This window comes from Pseudophryne corroboree, chromosome 2 (genome assembly GCF_028390025.1).
Source record: "Pseudophryne corroboree isolate aPseCor3 chromosome 2, aPseCor3.hap2, whole genome shotgun sequence".
Lineage (NCBI taxonomy): Eukaryota > Metazoa > Chordata > Amphibia > Anura > Myobatrachidae > Pseudophryne > Pseudophryne corroboree.
In genome coordinates, this window is record NC_086445.1 from 929,233,738 (window position 1) to 929,257,486 (window position 23,749).

At 48.0% G+C, this 23,749-nt stretch overlaps 1 protein-coding gene and 2 pseudogenes across 15 annotated transcripts in view; 2 read left to right on the top strand and 1 right to left on the bottom strand.

Moving 5' to 3' along the window:
* Window positions 1-23,749, top strand: part of TSPOAP1 (TSPO associated protein 1) — a 941,658-nt gene that overhangs the window by 220,224 nt on the left and 697,685 nt on the right. The gene's annotated exons all lie outside the window — the stretch shown is intronic.
* LOC135052315 (5S ribosomal RNA) lies at window positions 9,025-9,143 on the bottom strand (annotated as a pseudogene).
* Window positions 23,087-23,205, top strand: LOC135052664 (5S ribosomal RNA; annotated as a pseudogene).

The window sequence follows — 23,749 nt, forward strand, 5'->3', positions numbered from 1 at the left end:
TAATAAGAAAAAGAGGAGTGAGAACAATCCTCTTTGTTCCAGATTGGCCACGAAGGACCTGGTATCCAGATCTGCAAGAAATGCTCACAGAGGACCCGTGGCCTCTTCCTCCAAGACAGATGCTGTTGCAACAGGGGCCCTGTCTGTTCCAAGACTTACCGCGGCTGCGTTTGACGGCATGGCGGTTGAACGCCGGATCCTAGCAGAAAAGGGCATTCCGGATGAGGTCATTCCTACACGGATAAAGGCTAGGAAGGACGTGACAGCTAAACATTATCACCGTATATGGCGAAAATGTTTCTTGGTGTGAGGCCAGGAATGCTACTACAGAGGAATTCCAGCTGGGCCGTTTCCTTCACTTCCTACAGTCATGAGTGAATTTGGGCCTAAAATTGTGTTCCATTAAGGTCCAGATTTCGGCCCTATCCATTTTCTTTAGAAAAGAGTTGGCTTCTCTACCAGAAGTTCAGACGTTTGTAAGGGAGTGCTGCATATTCAGCCTCCTTTTGTGCCTCCAGTGGCACCTTGGGATCTTAACGTGGTGTTAAGTTTCCTGGTTTGAACCACTTAAAATGGTGGAGTTAAAATATCTCACGTGGAAAGTGGTCATGCTATTAGCCTTGGCTTCGGCTAGGCGTGTGTCAGAATTAGCGGTTTTGTCACATAAAAGCCCCTATCTGGTTTTCCATATGGATAGAGCAGAATTGCGGACCCGTTCACAATTTCTGTCAAAAGTGTCATCTTTTCATACGAACCAACCTATTGTGGTGCCTGTGGCTACTCGTGATTTGGAGGATTCCGAGTTACTGGATGTGGTCAGGGCTTTGAAGGTTTATGTAGCCAGAACGGCTAGAGTCAGGAAAACGGGGTCACTGTTTCTCCTGTATGCATCCAATAAGCTGGGTGCTCCTGCTTCAAAGCAAACTATCGCTCGCTGGATCTGTAACACGATTCAGCAGGCTCATTCTGCGGCTGGATTGCCGCTGCCAAAATCAGTTAAGCCCATTCCACTAGGAAGGTGGGATCTTGGGCGGCTGCCCGAGGGGGTCTCGGCATTACAACTATGCCGAGCTGCTACTTGGTCAGGTTCAAACACTTTTGCAAAGTTTTACAAGTTTGATACCCTGGCTGAGGAGGACCTATTGTTTGCTCAATCGGTGCTGCAGAGTCATCCGCACTCTCCCGCCCGTTTGGGAGCTTTGGTATAATCCCCATGGTCCTTACGGAGTCCCCAGCATCCACTAGGACGTTAGAGAAAATAAGATTTTACTTACCGGTAAATCTATTTCTCGTAGTCCGTAGTGAATGCTGGGCGCCCGTCCCAAGTGCTGACTTTTTCTGCAATACTTGTATATAGTTATTGCTGCAATAAGGGCTATGTTATTGTTGCATCAGGGTTGAACTGATGCTCTGTTGTTGTTCATACTGTTGACTGGGTTAGTTTATCACAAGTTATACGGTGTGATTGGTGTGGCTGGTATGAGTCTTGCCCTGGATTTCCAAAATCCTTTCCTTGTACTGTCAGCTCTTCCGGGCACAGTTTCTCTAACTGAGATCTGGAGGAGGGACCTAGAGGGAGGAGCCAGAGCACACCAGAATCTAAATACTTTCTTAAAGTAAAATCTTATTAAAAGCGCTATTATCTGGGAATTCTGTTTCCAGTGTCAGTTGGCGCTGGGGGTGTGCTGGCATACTCTCTCTGTCTCTCCTAAGGGCCTTGGTGGGGAACTGTCTCCTTATAGATATATCCCTGTGTGTGTGTGGGGGTGTCGGTACGCGTGTGTTGGCATGTCTGAAGCGGAAGACTCATCTAAGGAGGAGGTGGAGCAGATTGTGGTGTCTCCGTCGGCAACGCTGACTCATGATTGGGGGGACATGTGGAATGTTTTAAATGCAAATGTGAACTTATTACATAAGAGAATGAACAAAGCAGAGTCCAGGGAGAAGGCAGGGAGTCCATCCACGGATTGGACTGTGTCACAGGGCCCTTCAGGGTCTCAAAAATGTCCCCTATCCCAAATAGCAGACACTGATACCGACACGGATTCTGACTCCAGTGTCGACTACGATGATGCGATGTTACACCCAAGGGTGGCCAAAAGTATTCATTATATGATTTTTGCAATAAAAGATGTTTTGCATATCACAGATGACCCTTCTGTCCCTGACACGAGGGTGCGCATGTTTAAGGAAAAGAAACCTGAGGTAACCTTTCCCCCATCTCATGAGCTGAATGAGTTATTTGGAAAAGCTTGGGAAACTCCAGACAAAAAACTGCAGATTCCCAAGAGAATTCTTATGGCGTATCCTTTCCCAGCACAGGACAGGGTACGCTGGGAATCCTCACCCAGGGTGGACAAGGCTTTAACGCGTATGTCTAAGAAGGTGGCGCTACTGTCTCCAGACATGTCAGCCCTCAAGGATCCTGCTGATCGCAGACAGGAAACTACCTTAAAATCTATTTATACGCATACGGGTGCTTTACTCAGACCGGCAATAGCATCGGCATGGGTATGTAGCGCAGTTGCAGCTTAGACAGATACTTTGTCAGCTGACCTTGATACCCTAGACAGGGATACCATTTTATTGACCTTAGGCCACATTAAAGACGCAGTCTAATATATGAGAGACGCTCAGAGACGTTGGGCTGCTAGGTTCGAGAGCCAACGCCATTGCGATTTCTGCTAGGCGAGCCCTGTGGACCCGCCAATGGACGGGTGATGCCGATTCAAAGAAGCATATGGAGGTTTTACCTTACAAGGGTGAAGTTTTATTTGGGGAAGGTCTCGCGGTCCTGGTTGCCGGGTAAATCTACTTTTTTGCCTTTTGTTCCCCCACAGCAAAAGAAAACTCCACAATATCAGATGCAGTCCTTTCGGTCGCATAAGTCCAGAAGAGGTCGGGGCTCATCCTTCCTCGCCGGAGGTAAGGGTAGAGGGAAGAGAACACCTGCTTCGGCTAGTTCCCAGGAGCAGAAGTCCTCCCCGGCTTCTACTAAATCCACCGCATGACGCTGGGGCTCCACTGAGGGAGTCCGTACCGGTGGGGGCACGTCTTCGACTCTTCAGCCAGATCTTGGTTCTGTCAGACGTGGATCCTTGGGCGATGGATATTGTATCCCAAGGCTACAAACTGGAATTCGAAGAGGTGCCCCCTCGCCGACTTTTCAAGTCGGCCTTGCCAGCTTCTTCCCCAGAGAGGGAAGTAGTGTTAGCTGCAATTCAAAAGCTGTGTCAACAGCAAGTGATTGTCAAGGTTCCCCTAGTCCAACAGGGGAAAGGGTACTGTTCGACCCTGTTCGTGGTCCCGAAGCCGGATGGCTCGGTCAGACCCATTTTAAATCTAAAATCCCTAAACCTGTACTTGAAAAAGTTCAAATTCAAGATGGAATCGCTCCGGGCTGTGATCTCCAGTCTGGAAGGGGGGGATTTTATGGTGTCACTCGACATAAAGGATACATACCTTCATGTCCCCATATGTCCTCATCAGGCGTACCTGAGATTCGCTGTACAGGACTGTCATTACCAGTTTCAGATGTTGCCGTTTGGGCTTTCCATGGCCCCGAGGATTTTCACCAAGGTGATGGCGGAGATGATGGTGCTCCTGCGCAGGCAGGGAGTCACAATTATCCCATACTTGGACGATCTCCTGATAAAAGCAGATCAATTGCAGAAGAGCGTGTCACTCTCCCTAAGAGTGCTACAACAACATGGTTGGATTCTCAATCTGCCAAAGTCACAATTGATTCCAACGACTCGACTATCATTCCTAGGCATGATTCTGGACACGGAACAGAATAGGGTTTTTCTCCCGATGGAAAAAGCCCAACTCCAGAACATGGTCAGAGACTTGCTGAAACCAAAAAGTGTGTCTGTTCATCAAAGCACTCGAGTTCTGGGGAAAATGGTGGCAGCCTACGAGTCATGCAAGGACGTTTCAGTGGGACCTCCTGGACAAGTGGTCCGGGTCCCATCTACTAATACATCAGAAGATAAGCCTGTCCCCCAGGGCCAGGGTGTCTCTCCTGTGGTGGCTGCAAAGTGCTCACCTTCTAGAGGGTCGCAGGTTCGGCATTCAAGTCTGGGTTCTGGTGACCACGGACGTGAGCCTCCGAGGATGGGGAGCAGTCACACAAGGAAGACATTTTCAGGGGCTATGGTCAAGCCAGAAGGCTTGTCTACACATCAACGTACTGGAATTGAGGGCCATATACAACGGCCTACGACAAACGGAGATTCTTCTTCGCGAACTACCGGTTCTGATTCAATCTGACAACGTTACAGCCGTGGCTCATGTAAGCCGCCAATGGGGAACAAGGAGCAGAGTGGCAATGGCGGAAGCCACCAGGATTCTTCGCTGGGCGGAAAATCACGTAAGCTCTCTGTCATTCCGGGAGTGGACAACTGGGAAGCAGACTTCCTCAGCAGACACGATCTCCATCCAGGAGAGTGGGGACTTCATCAAGAAGTTTTTACAGAGATAACAAGTCTTTGGGGAATTCCTCACATAGACATGATGGCGTCACGCCTCAACAAGAAGCTTCGGAGGTATTGTGCCAGGTCAAGAGACCATCAGGCAGTAGCGGTGGACGCCCTGGTGACACCTTGGGTGTTTCAGTCGGTCTATGTGTTTCCCCCCTCTGCCTCTCATCTCAAAAATATTGAGAATCATTAGACAAAAATAGTGAAAACAATCCTCATTGTACCAGATTGGCCTCGAAGGGCCTGGTATTCAGATCTTCAGGAGATGCTCACAGAAGATCCATGGCCTCTTCCTCTCAGGGAGGACCTGTTACAACAGGGACCCTGCGTGTTCCAAGACTTACCGCGGTTACGTTTGACGGCATGGCGGTTGAACACCGAATCCTAGCTGGGAAAGGTATACCGGAGGAAGTCATCCCTACTCTGATAAAGGCTAGGAAGGAGGTGACGGCAAAACATTATCACCGTATCTGGAGGAAGTATGTTTCTTGGAGTGAAGCCAAGAATGGTCCTACTGAAGATTTCCATCTGGGCCGTTTTCTCCACTTTCTACAGACAGGTGTTGATATGGGCCTGAAGTTAGGCTCCATTAAGGTACAGATTTCGGCCCTGTCTATTTTCTTTCAGAAGGAATTGGCTTCTCTCCCAGAAGTCCAGACTTTTGTAAAGGGAGTGCTGCACATCCAGCCTCCTTTTGTGCCCCCAGTGGCACCTTGGGACCTTACCGTGGTGTTACGGTTCCTGAAGTCTCACTGGTTTTAACCTCTTCAAACAGTTGAATTGAAATTTCTCACTTGGAAGGTGGTCATGTTGTTGGCCTTGGCATCTGCAAGGCGGGTGTCCGAATTGGCGGCCTTGTCTCACAAGAGCCCCTATTAGACTTTCCATGTGGATAGAGCAGAGTTGAGGACTCGTCCTCAATTTTTGCCTAAGGTGGTGTCATCGTTTCATATGAACCTATTGTGGTGCCTGTGGCTACGGGTGACTTGGAGGATTCCAAGTCCCTGGATGTAGTCAGGGCATTAAAAATCTATGTAGCCAGGACGGCTCGGGTTAGGAAAACAGAAGCACTGTTTGTCCTGTATGCAGCCAACAAAGTTGGCGCTCCTGCTTCGAAGCAGACTATTGCTCGCTGGATCTGTAACACGATTCAGCAGGCTCATTCTACGGCAGGATTGCCGTTACCAAATTCGGTAAAGGCCCATTTCACTAGGAAGGTGGCCTCTTCTTGGGTGGCTGCCCTACGCGTCTCGGCTTTACAGCTTTGCCGAGCAGCTACCTGGTCAGGTTCAAACACTTTTGCAAAGTTCTATAAGTTTGATACCCTGGCTGATGAGGCCCTTGCGTTTGCTCAGTCGGTGCTGCAGAGTCGTCCGCACTCTCCCACCCGGTCTGGAGCTTTGGTTTAAACCCCATGGTCCTTACGGAGTCCACAGCATCCTCTAGGACGTAAGAGAAAATAAGATTTTAAACCTACCCGTAAATCTTTTTCTCCTAGTCCGTAGAGGATGCTGGGCGCCCGTCCCAGTGCGGACAAAATCTGCAAGGCTTGTATATAGTAGTTGCTTACATAAGGGTTATGCTACAGTTGAGATCAGTCTTTAGCTGATACTGTTATGTTCATACTGTTAACTGGTTGCGTATAGTCCAGATTATACGGTGTGCATGGTGTGGGCTGGTATTAATCTTGCCCTTAGATTAACAAAATCCTTTCCTCGTATTGTCCATCTCCTCTGGGCACAGTTTCTTTAACTGAGGTCTGGAGGAGGGGCATAGAGGGAGGAGCCAGTGAACACCCATTCTAAAGTTCTTTATAGTGCCCATGTCTCCTGCGGAGCCCGTCTATACCCCATGGTCCTTACGGAGTCCCCAGCATCCTCTACGGACTAGGAGAAAAAGATTTACCGGTAGGTTTAAAATCTTATTTTCTCTCGCATTCAGCTTACCTGGGTGGATATCCAGGATTGTCTTTGCCATTTCACCGGACTGATGGCAGTATGATTGTTTTCTTTCAATAGTAAGAGCCATTGTTATTCTGTACTGAAACGCTGTCCTGATTCTGGCGAGGTACAGAAAGAAGTGCTGAAAATCGTTGTTTCTCTCTGACTATTCTTCAACACAGGGAATGGCTGTTGTTCCCAACGACGCAGATGTCGGAGGTGGGTATCGGAGAAGATACTGAACGGTTGAGGTTCGGGGTTTTCCTGTGGAAAGAGGTCTGAGGATCCAGAGTCGGATCAGATTTGCAGTGACAATCCATCAATATGTTCCGTTGATGAAGAAGATGGGTGCGGCCTAAGAAGCCTTTTCGGTGAGCAGGTCAAATGCCAGAGTGGTTTTCACGGGATCAGTTGGAAATGTGGTCCGGGTCTCATCTGCACATGCACCGGAATATAATCCTAATGGCCAGAATATCGCTTCTGTGGTGTCTGCTTAGTTCTCACCTCCTAGATGGACGAAGGTTCGCGATCCAGGATTAGATCCTGGTGTCCATACATGCAGATCTCCGAGGCTGGGCAGCAGTCCTTGCAAAGGAAGTATTTCCAGAGGAAAAGGTCAAGCTGGGAAGCTTGTCTGCAATATGCTTTCTTGAATTAAGAGCTATTTTCAACTAACATATTCTTCGTGATCTGCCGTGTTAATTCTGTTGGACGACCTGACAGCAGTGGCGTAAGTAAGCAGCTAGGGTGGAACACGGAGCAAAGCAGCAATGGCAGAAGCCGCAAAAGTTTTTTGCTGGGTCGAAAGACTGGTAAACGCTATATTAGCAGTCTTCGTTCCGGATGTAAACGACGGAGAAATAGATTAACTCTGCAGACGCGATCTCCATCCGGGAGAAATACAGTCGTCATCGAGAAGTTTTCACAGAAGTGACAAGTCTTTGAGGAGTGCCTCAATTAGACATGTTGGCGTCTCGCCTCAACGAGAGACCTCAGGGATATTGTTCCAGGTCAAGGGACACAAGCTATAGCAGTGGACGCCCTCGTGACACCTTGGGTGTTTTCAGTCGGTCTATGTGTCCCCTCCGCTTTCACTCTTCTGAGGGTGTTAAACGTAAGAAGAACAAAGGTTCAGGCGATCCTCATTGTTCCGGTCTAGCCAAGGAGGGCTTGGTATCCAGTTCTTCAAGATTTACTCATAGAAGATCCCTGGCCTCTTCCTCTACGTGAGGAACTGTTGCAGCAAGATCAGGGCGTGTATCAAGACTTACCGTGGCTGCGTTTGACGGCGTGGCGGTTGAACGCCATATCCTAGCCCGAAAGGGTATCCTCAGTGAAGTCATTTCCACACTTCTTCAGGCTAGAAAAGAAGTAACGGCAAAGCCTTACCACCGTATTTGGCGTAAATATGTGTCTTGGTGTGAATCCAAGAAGGCTCCTAAGGAAGACTTTTAGCTGGGTCGTTCTTCTCCATTCTTTGCAAGGAGGTGTGGATGTAGGACTAAAGTTAGGCTCCATTTCAGTGTAGTTTTGGCTTTAAAAATTTTCTTTCAAAAATAAAATAATAAAAATTGGCCACCTTTCCGGAAGTTCAGACTTTCGTGAAAGGAGTACTGCACATCCAACCTCCATTTGTGCCCCTATAGGCACTGTGTGACTTTGACGTGGTGTTGCATTTCTTGTGTCACACTGATTGGAGCCTTTATGAAAGGTTGTGGTAAAATTTCTCTCTTGGAGAGTGGTCATGCTATTGGATTTGGCGTCCGCAAGGCGGGTGTCGGAAGTAGCGGCTTTGTCTCACAAGAGCCCCTGTTTGATCTTCCATGTGGATAGAGCGGAATTGAGAACTCTGATAATAGTTCTGCCAAGAGTGGTTTCTGTGTTTCGCAGAAACCAGCCTATTTTGATGCCTGTGGTTAATTAGACATTGCAAAAAAACAAAGAACGACCGGGCACTGGTCCAAGGTAGATTATGGTTTGTGTGTAAAAAACCAAAAGTGGACAATTGTGGAAATAAAATTTATATCTTTTCAATTATAGTCCTAGTTGGTGGTGCGCCCAGAGCCAGAAAGTACAAGTACTAACAACAGGAGAGAAAGAAAGCTCTTGTGTGGGCGCACTCTTATACAAAGAAGAAAATTCTTCAAATGTGTCAGGAAGATATTTAAAACATCCATTTATTATTCAAAATTAAAACCGTTACCCATCTATGATCCAAATGTGAAGTAAGAAAGAGAATGAAGAATATATCAAAAAAAGTGTCAATTCTTTTTAAAAATGTTCTGGTCTTTTTTTGGAGAGGTTGTAGACACTGGATTGTCTAACAGCCGTCTCCCCTGACCAGTACAGAAATTCTGTATTGATGGGACCAAGGAAGGAACAAAGTGTGTGATAGGTGTATCTTCAAAGAACCAGTATGGTTGGATCTATGTTGTACACTTGGCTGGCGACCAGTTGCTCGGATTACACACGTATTTTAGATATCTGTTACTGTAGTTAGTCTGACGCTGAACTGTTATATAACAGAGCAAAAGGGAGGAAAAAAGATATTAGTGGTGATACTGCTGTTGGTGTTCGCCTTTTAAATAAAAGGAGTAGTTCCTACTCTACAACACCGGGTATTCCCAGGAAGTCTCCTCTCCAGGTACTGACCCAGCCCAACGCTGTTTAGCTTCCAAGATCGGACGAGATCGGGCATTAGCAGCGTGGTATGATAGTAGAGGAACTATATACCAATGAGAGTGCACCTATATAAGCACAGTAAAGAGTGTGGTTTGAAAGAAGATAGAGTATAAGGTGTGGATCTGCTTTCCCGTTAGGCAAGGCACAACGACTACCACCGCCGTGGCGTCGTGCGTCCTGGATCGTGGATGAGAGTCCACAGAAAGATAGTAAGTAGGAAAATGTATAAAGAATAGTAATCTTATTTATTTTTTTATTATTTTTAATATTATTTTACATTTAAATAAGAAGTTTGGTAGGAGTAAAGAGCTCCAAGGAAAACTCAAGCGTCACAGATTTATAGGTCATATATGAGTTTGGACATATATTCTCCTAAGTGGAGACATCAAGTCCATATAACCAGAAATCATACATGAATTGGACACCGTTCTATTGCCAGGACTTATGGCAGAGTTAAGTAACTATAGTATCCCTTATCGAATAAACTGTTAATCTGGACACTCCATTAATAATTGTGATCCTTGTGCATTATACACTGTGACACTTATAAGCTACTTGCTGCACACAAAGATAAATGGAACAAAAAATACATGATAGTCCTGGCTACATTGATCTCATATAAATAAATATGTGTATAATTATCACATTTAAGCAATAGTACAACAGATGTGGGTATACCCACATTGTATATGAGGCTATATCCAAGTATACTGATCACACATAAATGAAAAGTGTGTCAGATATAGGATTATGAGTGTGATTGTGCAGGTTGCATTCACCGAGCGGGTGCAGGCTTACGAGACTCCAAGTGTGACAGTCAGAAAGAATGATAGAAATGTCATGTCCTGGGAGCAGTAGGTGCCAGCGGGTCCTTCCTTGCGTGGAAAACGTGTTTCGCCCGTACGGGCTTGTTCACTTCCGGGATCTGAAATCTAGATCACGGTAAGAGGTTTAAAAATGGTGAAAATTAGATGGCAGCCAATCAGGGCTTAGTGATGTAAGACGGGACGCGGGGGGGCGGGAGTGGAGAGACTCCCGTCCTGGTTCGTTTGTCTGCCAGCGCGTCTTGTCCGCTAGCGGCGGCTGCTATTGGATAGATAGACGTGACAAGGGCGGGGGCAAAATCGCTCCTGATCAGAGGCGTCGCACGTCATGCGTGGGTCCTTTCAGGGATGAGGACAGAGACCTTGTGAGAAGGGGATACTGGTCCTTGTTATAAGAGTTTTAAAAACGCCATGTTGAAGAAGGGATATGTTGCCAGTCCTAAGTGTTATCTTATTGGACAGGGCAAGCGGTAATCTTGAAGGGTTTTTCATTACAGATATTCGTTGTAACTATTGTCTGAAGGGGATCTTACTGGCCAAAGGAAAAGGGGGGGGGGGGGGGGTTTAGTGGGGGGGGCGGACCGTTATGGAAATCGCTAAAAGGAATCACTAAAGGGAATAGCAGTTATCAGTGGTTAAGTTTGTGTTTAAAGTGGAGTTGTGTTGTAAATATTATCCATTGATGCGGGTGTAAAGATCTTGCACGTATGAAACAACTCACGACCGTTGCCAGGCATTTCCATTACCAGCACAAAGGCTCTACCAAGGAATTGAAGGTGTTTGGTCTAGACCGCATTCATCTGGGCATACGAGGAGGAGATATCACTAAAGAACTCTACAAGAAAGAGAGTGAATGGATCTTCCGCCTCGGGAGTCTCAGACCATTTGGCCTGAATGAGAACATAAATTATGGCGTTTTCCTTTAAGTAAACTTTGAAAACCTTCAATATCCTCCAATTTACCTTTTCCTCCTCCCTAAACCCATCCCCAAAACCCCCCCCAACCCCCTAGACAAACGAACCAGGACGGGAGTCTCTCCACTCCCGCCCCCCGCGTCCCGTCTTACATCACTAAGCCCTGATTGGCTGCCATCTAATTTTCACCATTTTTAAACCTCTTACCGTGATCTAGATTTCAGATCCCGGAAGTGAACAAGCCCGTACGGGCGAAACACGTTTTCCACGCAAGGAAGGACCCGCTGGCACCTACTGCTCCCAGGACATGACATTTCTATCATTCTTTCTGACTGTCACACTTGGAGTCTCGTAAGCCTGCACCCGCTCGGTGAATGCAACCTGCACAATCACACTCATATACCTATATCTGACACACTTTTCATTTATGTGTGATCAGTATACTTGGATATAGCCTCATATACAATGTGGGTATACCCACATCTGTTGTACAATTGCTTAAATGTGATCATTATACACATATTTATTTATATGAGATCAATGTAGCCAGGTCTATCAGGTATTTCTCTAACGTCCTAGTGGATGCTGGGAACTCCGAAAGGACCATGGGGAATAGCGGGCTCCGAAGGAGGCTGGGCACTCTAGAAAGATTTAGGACTACCTGGTGTGCACTGGCTCCTCCCACTATGACCCTCCTCCAAGCCTCAGTTAGATTTTGTGCCCGGCCGAGGTTGGATGCACATTAGGGGCTCTCCTGAGCTCTTAGAAGAAAGATAGTCTTAGGTTTATTATTTTCAGTGAGACCTGCTGGCAACAGGCTCACTGCAGCGAGGGACTAAGGGGAGAAGAAGCGAACTCGCCTGCTTGCAGCCGGATTGGGCTTCTTAGGCTACTGGACACCATTAGCTCCAGAGGGATCGACCGCAGGCCCAGCCTTGATGTTCGGTCCCGGAGCCGCGCCGCCGTCCCCCTTACAGAGCCAGAAGCAAGAAGATGGTCCGGAAAATCGGCGGCATGAAGACATCAGTCTTCACCAAGGTAGCGCACAGCACTGCAGCTGTGCGCCATTGCTCCTCTCACACTTCACACTCCGGTCACTGAGGGTGCAGGGCGCTGGGGGGGGGGCGCCCTGAGGCAGCAATAAAAACACCTTGGCTGGCAAAAATACCTCAATATATAGCCCCAGGGGCTATATATGAGGTAAATACCCCTGCCAGATGCCATAAAAAAGCGGGAGAATAGGCCGCGGAAAAGGGGCGGAGCTATCTCCCTCAGCACACTGGGCGCCATTTTTCCCTCACAGTTCCGCTGGAAGGAAGCTCCCTGGCTCTCCCCTGCAGACTACTCTACAGAAAAGGGTAAAAAAGAGAGAGGGGGGGCATTTAATTTGGCGCAGTATATTGTTTATATTAAAAAGCAGCTATAAGGGACATAACTCAGTTAGTCCCTGCCTTATATAGCGCTCTGGTGTGTGCTGGCATACTCTCACTCTGTCCCCCCAAAGGGCTTTTGTGGGTCCTGTCCTCTATATTGAGCATTCCCTGTGTGTGTGTGGAGTGTGTCGGTACGACTGTGTCGACATGTTTGATGAGGATAATGAGGTGGAGGCGGAGCAGATGCCTTTAGAAGGGATGTCACCCCCTGGGGCGCAGACACCTGAGTGGATGTGCTTATGGAAGGAAATGAGTGCACGTATAGACTCATTACATAAGAAATTTGACGACAATTTACATCCAGGTACCACAAAAAAGGGTATTATGTTTGGGGAGAAAAAACTACCTGTAGTTTTCCCCCCGTCAGATGAATTAAATGAAGTGTGTGAAGAAGCGTGGGCTTCCCCTGATAAGAAATTGGTAATTCCTAAGAAGGTACTAATGGCGTTCCCTTTCCCGCCAGAGGATAGGTTACGTTGGGAAACACCTCCTAGAGTGGATAAAGCGCTCACACGTTTGTCTAAAAAGGTGGCACTACCGTCTCAGGATACGGCCGCCCTTAAGGAACCTGCTGATAGAAAGCAGGAGGCGATCCTGAAGTCTGTATATACACACTCAGGCATTATACTTAGACCAGCTATTGCGTCAGCATGGATGTGCAGTGCTGCCGCTGCGTGGTCGGATAAACTGTCAGAAAATATTGACACACTAGACAGAGACACGATTCTGCTAACAATTGACCATATCAAAGACTCAGTCTTATATATGAGAGATGCACAGAGGGAAGTCTGCCGGCTGGCATCTAAAATAAGTGCATTGTCCATCTCTGCTAGGAGATGCTTATGGACTCGCCAGTGGACTGGAGATGCAGATTCCAAAAGGCACATGGAAGTTTTGCCTTATAAGGGGGAGGAATTATTTGGGGATGGTCTCTCCGACCTAGTTTCCACAGCAACGTCTGGGAAGTCAGCATTTTTACCCCATGTCCTCTCACAGCCTAAGAAGGCGCCATTTTATCAGGTTCAGTCCTTTCGGACCCAGAAAAACAAGCGGGGAAAAGGAGGGTCTTTTCTCTCTAGAGGCAGAGGTAGGGGAAAAAGGCTGCAACAAACAGCAGGTTCCCAGGAGCAAAAGTCCTCCCCCGCTTCCTCTTCCAAGTCCGCCGCATGACGGTGGGGCTCCACAGGCGGAGCCAGGTACGGTGGGGGCCCGCCTCAAGAATTTCAGCGATCAGAGGGCTCGCTCACAGGTGGATCCCTGGATCCTTCAAATAGTATCTCAGGGGTACAAGCTAGAATTCGAGGCGGCTCCACCCCACCGGTTCCTAAAATCTGCCTTGCCGATTGCTCCCTCAGACAGGGAGGCGGTGCTAGCAGCGATTCACAAGCTGTATTCCCAGCAGGTGATAATCAAGGTACCCCTACTTCAACAAGGCCGGGGTTACTATTCCACACTATTTGTGGTGCCGAAACCGGATGGTTCGGTGAGACCCATTTTAAATTTGAAATCCTTGAACATATACATAAAAAAATTCAAGTTCAAGATGGAATCGCTCAGGGCGGTTATTGCAAGCCTGGAGGAGGGGGATTACATGGTATCCCTGGACATCAAGGATGCTTACCTGCATGTCCCCATTTACCATCCTCACCAGGAGTACTTCAGATTTGTGGTACAGGATTGCCATTACCAATTCCAGACGCTGCCGTTTGGACTCTCCACGGCACCGAGGGTATTTACCAAGGTTATGGCGGAAATGATGATACTCCTTCGAAAAAAGGGAGTTTTAATTATCCCATACTTGGACGATCTCCTTATAAAGGCACGATCCAAGGAACAGTTGTTAGTGGGAGTAGCACTATCTCAGGAAGTGCTGCGCCAGCACGGCTGGATTCTGAATATCCCAAAGTCACAGCTGGTTCCGACGACACGTCTAATGTTCCTGGGAATGATTCTGGACACAGTCCAGAAAAAAGTGTTTCTCCCAGAGGAGAAAGCCAGGAAGTTGTCTTCTCTAGTCAGAGACCTCCTAAAACCAAAACAGGTATCGGTGCATCACTGCACGCGGGTCCTGGGAAAGATGGTAGCTTCTTACGAAGCAATTCCATTCGGCAGGTTCCATGCCAGGATTTTTCAGTGGGACCTGTTGGACAAGTGGTCCGGATCGCATCTTCAGATGCATCGCCTGATAACCCTGTCCCCAAGAACCAGGGTGTCTCTTCTGTGGTGGCTGCAGAGTGCTCATCTTTTGGAGGGCCGCAGATTCGGCATACAGGACTGGGTCCTGGTGACCACGGATGCCAGCCTACGAGGCTGGGGGGCAGTCACAAAGGGAAGAAACTTCCAAGGACTATGGTCAAGTCAGGAGACTTCCCTTCACATAAATATTCTGGAACTAAGGGCCATTTACAATGCCCTAAGTCAAGCAAAATCCCTGCTCCTACACCAGCCGGTGCTGATCCAGTCAGACAACATCACGGCAGTCGCCCATGTGAATCGACAGGGCGGCACAAGAAGCAGGATGGCAATGGCAGAAGCCACAAGGATTCTCCGATGGGCGGAAAATCATGTACTAGCACTGTCAGCAGTGTTCATCCCGGGAGTGGACAACTGGGAAGCAGACTTTCTCAGCAGGCACGACCTCCACCCGGGAGAGTGGGGACTTCATCCAGAAGTCTTCCAAATGATTGTAAATCAGTGGGGTCGTCCACAGGTGGACATGATGGCGTCCCGCCTAAACAAAAAACTAGAGAGGTATTGCGCCAGGTCAAGAGACCCTCAGGCGATAGCTGTGGACGCTCTAGTGACACCGTGGGTGTACCAGTCAGTTTGTGTTCCCTCCTCTACCTCTCATACCAAAGGTATTGAGAATAATAAGAAAGCGAGGTGTAAACACAATTCTCGTGGTTCCGGATTGGCCAAGAAGAGCGTGGTACCCGGAACTTCAAGAGATGATCTCAGAGGACCCGTGGTCTCTGCCGCTCAGACAAGACCTGCTACAGCAGGGGCCCTGTCTGTTCCAAGACTTACCGCGGCTGCGTTTGACGGCATGGCGGTTGAACGCCGGATCCTGAAGGAAAAGGGCATTCCGGAGGAAGTCATTCCTACGCTTATTAAAGCTAGAAAAGAGGTTACAGCAAATCATTATCACCGCATATGGCGGAAGTATGTTGCATGGTGTGAGGCCGAAAAGGCCCCAACAGAGGAATTTCAACTAGGTCGATTTCTGCATTTCCTGCAAGCAGGAGTTAATATGGGCCTAAAACTAGGCTCCATTAAAGTACAGATCTCGGCTCTGTCGTTTTTCTTTCAAAAAGAACTAGCTTCAGTACCTGAAGTTCAGACATTTGTGAAAGGAGTGCTGCATATTCAGCCCCCATTTGTGCCTCCTGTGGCACCTTGGGATCTCAACGTGATGTTGAGTTTCTTAAAATTACATTGGTTTGAGCCACTAAAAACCGTGGATCTGAAATATCTCACGTGGAAAGTGGTCATGTTATTGGCTTTGGCTTCAGCCAGGCGTGTGTCAGAATTGGCGGCTTTATCATGTAAAAGCCCTTATCTGATTTTCCATATGGATAGGGCAGAATTGAGGACTCGTCCCCAATTTCTCCCAAAGGTGGTGTCAGCGTTTCACCTGAACCAGCCTATTGTGGTGCCTGCGGCTACTAGGGACTTGGAGGACTCCAAGTTGCTAGACGTTGTTAGGGCCCTGAAAATATATGTTTCCAGGACGGCTGGAGTCAGAAAATCTGACTCGCTGTTTATCCTGTATGCACCCAACAAGCTGGGTGCTCCTGCTTCTAAGCAGACTATTGCTCGCTGGATTTGTAGTACAATTCAGCTTGCTCATTCTGTGGCAGGCCTGCCACAGCCAAAATCTGTAAATGCCCATTCCACTAGGAAGGTGGGCTCATCTTGGGCGGCTGCCCGAGGGGTCTCGGCTTTACAACTTTGCCGAGCAGCTACTTGGTCAGGGGCAAACACGTTTGCAAAATTCTACAAATTTGATACCCTGGCTGAGGAGGACCTGGAGTTCTCTCATTCGGTGCTGCAGAGTCATCCGCACTCTCCCGCCCGTTTGGGAGCTTTGGTATAATCCCCATGGTCCTTAGGGAGTTCCCAGCATCATCTAGGACGTTAGAGAAAATAAGAATTTACTCACCGGTAATTCTATTTCTCGTAGTCCGTAGTGGATGCTGGGCGCCCATCCCAAGTGCGGTTTATCTGCAATACTTGTACATAGTTATTGTTAACTAAATCGGGTTATTGTTGAGCCATCTGTTGAGAGGCTCAGTTGTTTCATACTGTTAACTGGGATTCATATCACGAGTTGTACGGTGTGATTGGTGTGGCTGGTATGAGTCTTACCCGGGATTCAAAATCCTTCCTTATTGTGTACGCTCGTCCGGGCACAGTGTCCTAACTGAGGCTTGGAGGAGGGTCATAGTGGGAGGAGCCAGTGCACACCAGGTAGTCCTAAATCTTTCTAGAGTGCCCAGCCTCCTTCGGAGCCCGCTATTCCCCATGGTCCTTTCGGAGTTCCCAGCATCCACTACGGACTACGAGAAATAGAATTACCGGTGAGTAAATTCTTATTTTTTTGTTCCATTTATCTTTGTGTGCAGCAAGTAGCTTATAAGTGTCAGTGTATAATGCACAAGGATCACAATTATTAATTTCTCTGACGTCCTAGTGGATGCTGGGGACTCCGTCAGGACCATGGAGATTAGCGGCTCCGCAGGAGACAGGGCACAAAAATAAAGCTTTAGGATCAGGTGGTGTGCACTGGCTCCTCCCCCTATGACCCTCCTCCAAGCCTCAGTTAGGTTTTTGTGCCCGTCCGAGCAGGGTGCAATCTAGGTGGCTCTCCTAAAGAGCTGCTTAGAAAAAGTTTTTAGGTTTTTTATTTTACAGTGAGTCCTGCTGGCAACAGGCTCACTGCAACGAGGGACTTAGGGGAGAAGAAGTGAACTCACCTGCGTGCAGGATGGATTGGCTTCTTAGGCTACTGGACACCATTAGCTCCAGAGGGATCGAACACAGGCCCAGCCATGGAGTCCGGTCCCGGAGCCGCGCCGCCGACCCCCTTGCAGATGCCGAAAAGTGAAGAGGTCCAGAAACCGGCGGCAGAAGACTTTTCAGTCTTCATGAGGTAGCGCACAGCACTGCAGCTGTGCGCCATTGTTGTCACACACTTCACACCAATGGTCACGGAGGGTGCAGGGCGCTGCAGGGGGCGCCCTGGGCAGCAATGAGAATACCTTGTTCTGGCAAAAAAATACATCACATATAGCCCCTGGGGCTATATGGATGTATTTAACCCCTGCCAGGTCTCACAAACTCCGGAGAAGAGCCCGCCGAAATAGGGGGCGGGGCCTATATCCTCAGCACACAGCGCCATTTTCCTGCTCAGCTCCGCTGCGAGGAAGGCTCCCAGGACTCTCCCCTGCACTGCACTACAGAAACAGGGTAAAACAGAGAGGGGGGGGCACTTTTTTGGCGTTTTTTGATATATATTAAGCTGCTATAAGGGAGACAACACTTCTATAGGGTTGTTCCTATATATTTATAGCGCTTGGGTGTGTGCTGGCAAACTCTCCCTCTGTCTCCCCAAAGGGCTAGTGGGGTCCTGTCTTCGATAAGAGCATTCCCTGTGTGTCTGCTGTGTGTCGGTACGTGTGTGTCGACATGTATGAGGACGATGTTGGTGTGGAGGCGGAGCAATTGCCGGTAATGGTGATGTCACCCCCTAGGGAGTCGACACCGGAATGGATGGCTTTGTTTATGGAATTACGTGATAATGTCAGCACATTACAAAAATTAGTTGACGACATGAGACGGCCGGCAAACCAGTTAGTACCTGTCCAGGCGTCTCAGACACCGTCAGGGGCTGTAAAACGCCCTTTACCTCAGTCGGTCGACACAGACCCAGACACGGACACCGAATCTAGTGTCGACGGTGAAGAAACAAACGTATTTTCCAGTAGGGCCACACGTTATATGATCACGGCAATGAAGGAGGCTTTGCATATCTCTGATACTGCATGTACCACAAAAAGGGGTATTATGTGGGGTCTGAAAAAACTACCTGTAGTTTTTCCTGAATCAGACGAATTGAATGAAGTGTGTGATGGAGCGTGGGTTAACCCCGATAGAAAACTGCTAATTTCAAAGAAGTTATTGGCATTATATCCTTTCCCGCCAGAGGTTAGGGCGCGCTGGGAAACACCCCCTAGGGTGGATAAGGCGCTCACACGCTTATCTAAACAAGTGGCGTTACCGTCTCCTGAAACGGCCGCCCTCAAGGATCCAGCGGATAGGAGGCTGGAAACTACCCTGAAAAGTATATACACTCATACTGGTGTTATACTGCGACCAGCCATCGCCTCTGCATGGATGTGCAGTGCTGGGGTGGTTTGGTCGGATTCCCTGACTGAAAATATTGATACCCTAGATAGGGACAGTATTTTATTGACTTTAGAGCAATTAAAGGATGCTTTTCTTTATATGCGAGATGCTCAGAGGGATATTTGCACTCTGGCATCGAGAGTAAGTGCGATGTCCATATCTGCCAGAAGAAGTTTATGGACGCGACAATGGTCAGGTGATGCGGATTCCAAATGGCATATGGAAGTATTGCCGTATAAGGGGGAGGAATTATTTGGGGTCGGTCTATCGGATTTGGTGGCCACGGCAACAGCCGGGAAATCCACCTTTTTACCTCAGGTCCCCTCCCAACAGAAAAAGACACCGTCTTTTCAGCCGCAGTCCTTTCGTTCCTATAGGAACAAGCGGGCGAAAGGACAGTCATATTTGCCCCGAGGCAAAGGAAAGGGTAAGAGAGTGCACCAAGCAGCTTCTTCCCAGGAGCAGAAGCCCCCCCCGGCTTCTGCAAAGCCCTCAGCATGACGTTGGGGCTTTACAAGCGGACTCAGGGGCGGTGGGGGGTCGACTCAAGAATTTCAGCGCACAGTGGGCTCACTCACAGGTGGACCCCTGGATCCTGCAGATAGTATCTCAGGGTTACATGTTAGAATTCGAGAAGTCTCCCCCTCGCCGGTTCCTAAAGTCTGCTCTGCCAACGTCTCCCTCAGACAGGGCGACGGTATTGGAAGCCATTCACAAGCTGTATTCTCAGCAGGTGATAGTCAAGGTACCCCTCCTACAACAGGGAAAGGGGTATTATTCCACACTATTTGTGGTACCGAAGCCGGACGGCTCGGTAAGACCTATTCTAAATCTGAAATCTTTGAACCTGTACATACAAAAATTCAAGTTCAAGATGGAGTCACTCAGAGCAGTGATAGCGAATCTGGAAGAAGGGGACTTTATGGTGTCCCTGGACATCAAGGATGCTTACCTGCATGTCCCAATTTGCCCTTCACATCAAGGGTACCTCAGGTTCGTGGTGCAAAACTGTCATTATCAGTTTCAGACGCTGCCGTTTGGATTGTCCACGGCACCTCGGGTCTTTACCAAGGTAATGGCCGAAATGATGTTTCTTCTGCGAAGAAAAGGCGTATTAATTATCCCTTACTTGGACGATCTCCTGATAAGGGCAAGGTCCAGGGAACAGCTGGGGGACGTAGTAGCACTAACCCAAGTAGTGCTGCAACAGCACGGGTGGATTCTGAATTTTCCAAAATCTCAATTGACCCCGACGACACGTCTGCTGTTCCTGGGAATGATTCTGGACACGGTTCAGAAAAAGGTGTTTCTTCCGGAGGAGAAAGCCAGGGAGTTATCCGAACTTGTCAGGAACCTCCTAAAACCAGGGAAAGTGTCTGTGCATCAATGCACAAGAATCCTGGGAAAGATGGTGGCTTCTTACGAAGCGATTCCATTCGGCAGATTCCACGCAAGAACTTTTCAGTGGGATCTGCTGGACAAATGGTCCGGATCACATCTGCAGATGCATCAGCGGATAACCTTATCGCCACGGACAAGAGTGTCTCTTCTGTGGTGGTTGCAAAGTGCTCATCTGTTAGAGGGCCGCAGATTCGGCATACAGGACTGGGTCCTGGTGACCACGGATGCCAGTCTGAGAGGCTGGGGAGCGGTCACACAGGGAAGAAACTTCCAGGGAGTATGGTCAAGCCTGGAGATGTCTCTTCACATAAATATACTGGAGCTAAGAGCGATTTACAATGCTCTAAGCCTGGCAAAACCCCTGCTTCAGGGTCAGCCGGTGTTGATCCAGTTGGACAACATCACGGCAGTCGCCCACGTAAACAGACAGGGCGGCACAAGAAGCAGGAGTGCAATGGCAGAAGCTGCAAGGATTCTTCGCTGGGCGGAAGATCATGTGATAGCACTGTCAGCAGTGTTCATTCCGGGAGTGGACAACTGGGAAGCAGACTTCCTCAGCAGACACGATCTACACCCGGGAGAGTGGGGACTTCATCCAGAAGTTTTCCACATGATTGTGAACCGTTGGGAAAAACCAAAGGTGGACATGATGGCGTCTCGCCTCAACAAAAAACTGGACAGGTATTGCGCCAGGTCAAGAGACCCTCAGGCAATAGCTGTGGACGCTCTGGTAACACCGTGGGTGTTCCAGTCAGTGTATGTGTTTCCTCCTCTGCCTCTCATACCAAAAGTACTGAGAATTATACGGCAAAGGGGAGTAAGAACGATACTCGTGGCTCCGGATTGGCCAAGAAGAACTTGGTACCCGGAACTTCAGGAGATGCTCACGGAAGATCCGTGGCCTCTACCTCTAAGACGGGACCTGCTTCAGCTGGGACCGTGTCTATTCCAAGACTTACCGCGGCTGCGTTTGACGGCATGCCGGTTGAACGCCGAATTCTAAGGGAAAAAGGCATTCCGGAAGAGGTCATTCCTACACTGGTAAAAGCCAGGAAGGAGGTGACTGCACAACATTATCACCGCATTTGGAGAAAATATGTTGCGTGGTGTGAGGCCAGGAAGGCCCCCACGGAGGAATTTCAATTGGGTCGATTCCTACATTTCCTGCAAACAGGATTGTCTATGGGCCTCAAATTGGGGTCCATTAAGGTTCAAATTTCGGCCCTGTCGATTTTCTTCCAGAAAGAATTGGCTTCAGTTCCTGAAGTCCAGACTTTTGTAAAAGGAGTACTGCATATACAGCCCCCGGTTGTGCCCCCAGTGGCTCCGTGGGACCTTAATGTAGTTTTGGATTTTCTCAAATCCCATTGGTTTGAGCCACTCAAATCGGTGGATTTGAAATATCTTACATGGAAAGTAACCATGCTACTGGCCCTGGCTTCAGCCAGGAGAGTGTCAGAATTGGCGGCTTTATCGTATAAAAGCCCATATCTGATTTTCCATTCGGACAGGGCAGAACTGCGGATGCGTCCTCATTTTCTGCCTAAGGTGGTGTCAGCGTTTCACCTGAACCAGCCTATTGTGGTGCCTGCGGCTACTAGCGATTTGGAGGATTCCAAGTTGCTGGACGTTGTCAGGGCATTGAAAATATATATTTCAAGGACGGTTGGAGTCAGAAAATCTGACTCGCTGTTTATACTGTATGCACCCAACAAGCTGGGTGCTCCTGCTTCTAAGCAGACGATTGCTCGTTGGATTTGTAGCACAATTCAACTTGCACATTCTGTGGCAGGCCTGCCACAGCCTAAATCTGTCAAGGCCCATTCCACAAGGAAGGTGGGCTCATCCTGGGCGGCTGCCCGAGGGGTCTCGGCATTACAACTCTGCCGAGCAGCTACGTGGTCGGGGGAGAACACGTTTGTAAAATTCTACAAATTTGATACCCTGGCTAAAGAGGACCTGGAGTTCTCTCATTCGGTGCTGCAGAGTCATCCGCACTCTCCCGCCCGTTTGGGAGCTTTGGTATAATCCCCATGGTCCTGACGGAGTCCCCAGCATCCACTAGGACGTCAGAGAAAATAAGATTTTACTTACCGATAAATCTATTTCTCGTAGTCCGTAGTGGATGCTGGGCGCCCATCCCAAGTGCGGATTGTCTGCAATACTTGTACATAGTTATTGTTACAAAAAAATCGGGTTGTTATTGTTGTGAGCCGTCTGTTCAGAGGCTCCTACGTTTGTCATACTGTTAACTGGGTTCAGATCACAAGTTGTACGGTGTGATTGGTGTGGCTGGTTTGAGTCTTACCCGGGATTCAAAATCCTTCCTTATTGTGTACGCTCGTCCGGGCACAGTATCCTAACTGAGGCTTGGAGGAGGGTCATAGGGGGAGGAGCCAGTGCACACCACCTGATCCTAAAGCTTTATTTTTGTGCCCTGTCTCCTGCGGAGCCGCTAATCTCCATGGTCCTGACTGAGTCCCCAGCATCCACTACGGACTACGAGAAATAGATTTATCGGTAAGTAAAATCTTATTTTAGTGTCCAGATTAACAGTTTATTCGATAAGGGATACTATAGTTACTTAACTCTGCCATAAGTCCTGGCAATAGAACGGTGTCCAATTCATGTATGATTTCTGGTTATAGCAATACTTGATGTCTCCACTTAGGAGAATATATGTCCAAACTCATATATGACCTATAAATCTGTCTGACGCTTGAGTTTTCCTTGGAGCTCTTTACTCCTACCAAACTTCTTATTTAGATGTAAAATAATATTAAAAATAATAAAAAAATAAATAAGATTACTATTCTTTATACATTTTCCTACTTACTATCTTTCTGTGGACTCTCATCCACGATCCAGGACGCACGACGCCACGGCGGTGGTAGTCGTTGCGCCTTGCCTAACGGGTAAGCAGATCCACACCTTATACTATCTTCTTTCAAACCACAATCTTCACTGTGCTTATATAGGTGCACTCTCATTGGTATATAGTTCCTCTACTATCATACCACGCTGCTAATGCCCGATCTCGTCCGATCTTGGAAGCTAAACAGCGTTGGGCTGGGTCAGTACCTAGAGAGGAGACTTCCTGGGAATACCCGGTGTTGTAGAGTAGGAACTACTCCTTTTATTTAAAAGGCGAACACCAACAGCAGTATCACCACTAATATCTTTTTTCCTCCCTTTTGCTCTGTTATATAACAGTTCAGCGTCAGACTCTAACTACAGTAACAGATATCTAAAATACGTGTGTAATCCGAGCAACTGGTCGCCAGCCAAGTGTACAACATAGATCCAACCATACTGGTTCTTTGAAGATACACCTATCACACACTTTGTTCCTTCCTTGGTCCCATCAATACAGAATTTCTGTACTGGTCAGGGGAGAGACGGCTGTTAGACAATCCAGTGTCTACAACCTCTCCAAAAAAATACCAGAACATTTTTAACATTTTTTGACACTTATTTTGATATATTCTTCATTCTCTTTCTTACTTCACATTTGGATCATAGATGGGTAACGGTTTTAATTTTGAATAATAAATGGATGTTTTAAATATCTTCCTGACACACATTTGAAGAATTTTCTTCTTTGTATAAGAGTGCGCCCACACAAGAGCTTTCTTTCTCTCCTGTTGTTAGTTAATTAGACATTGG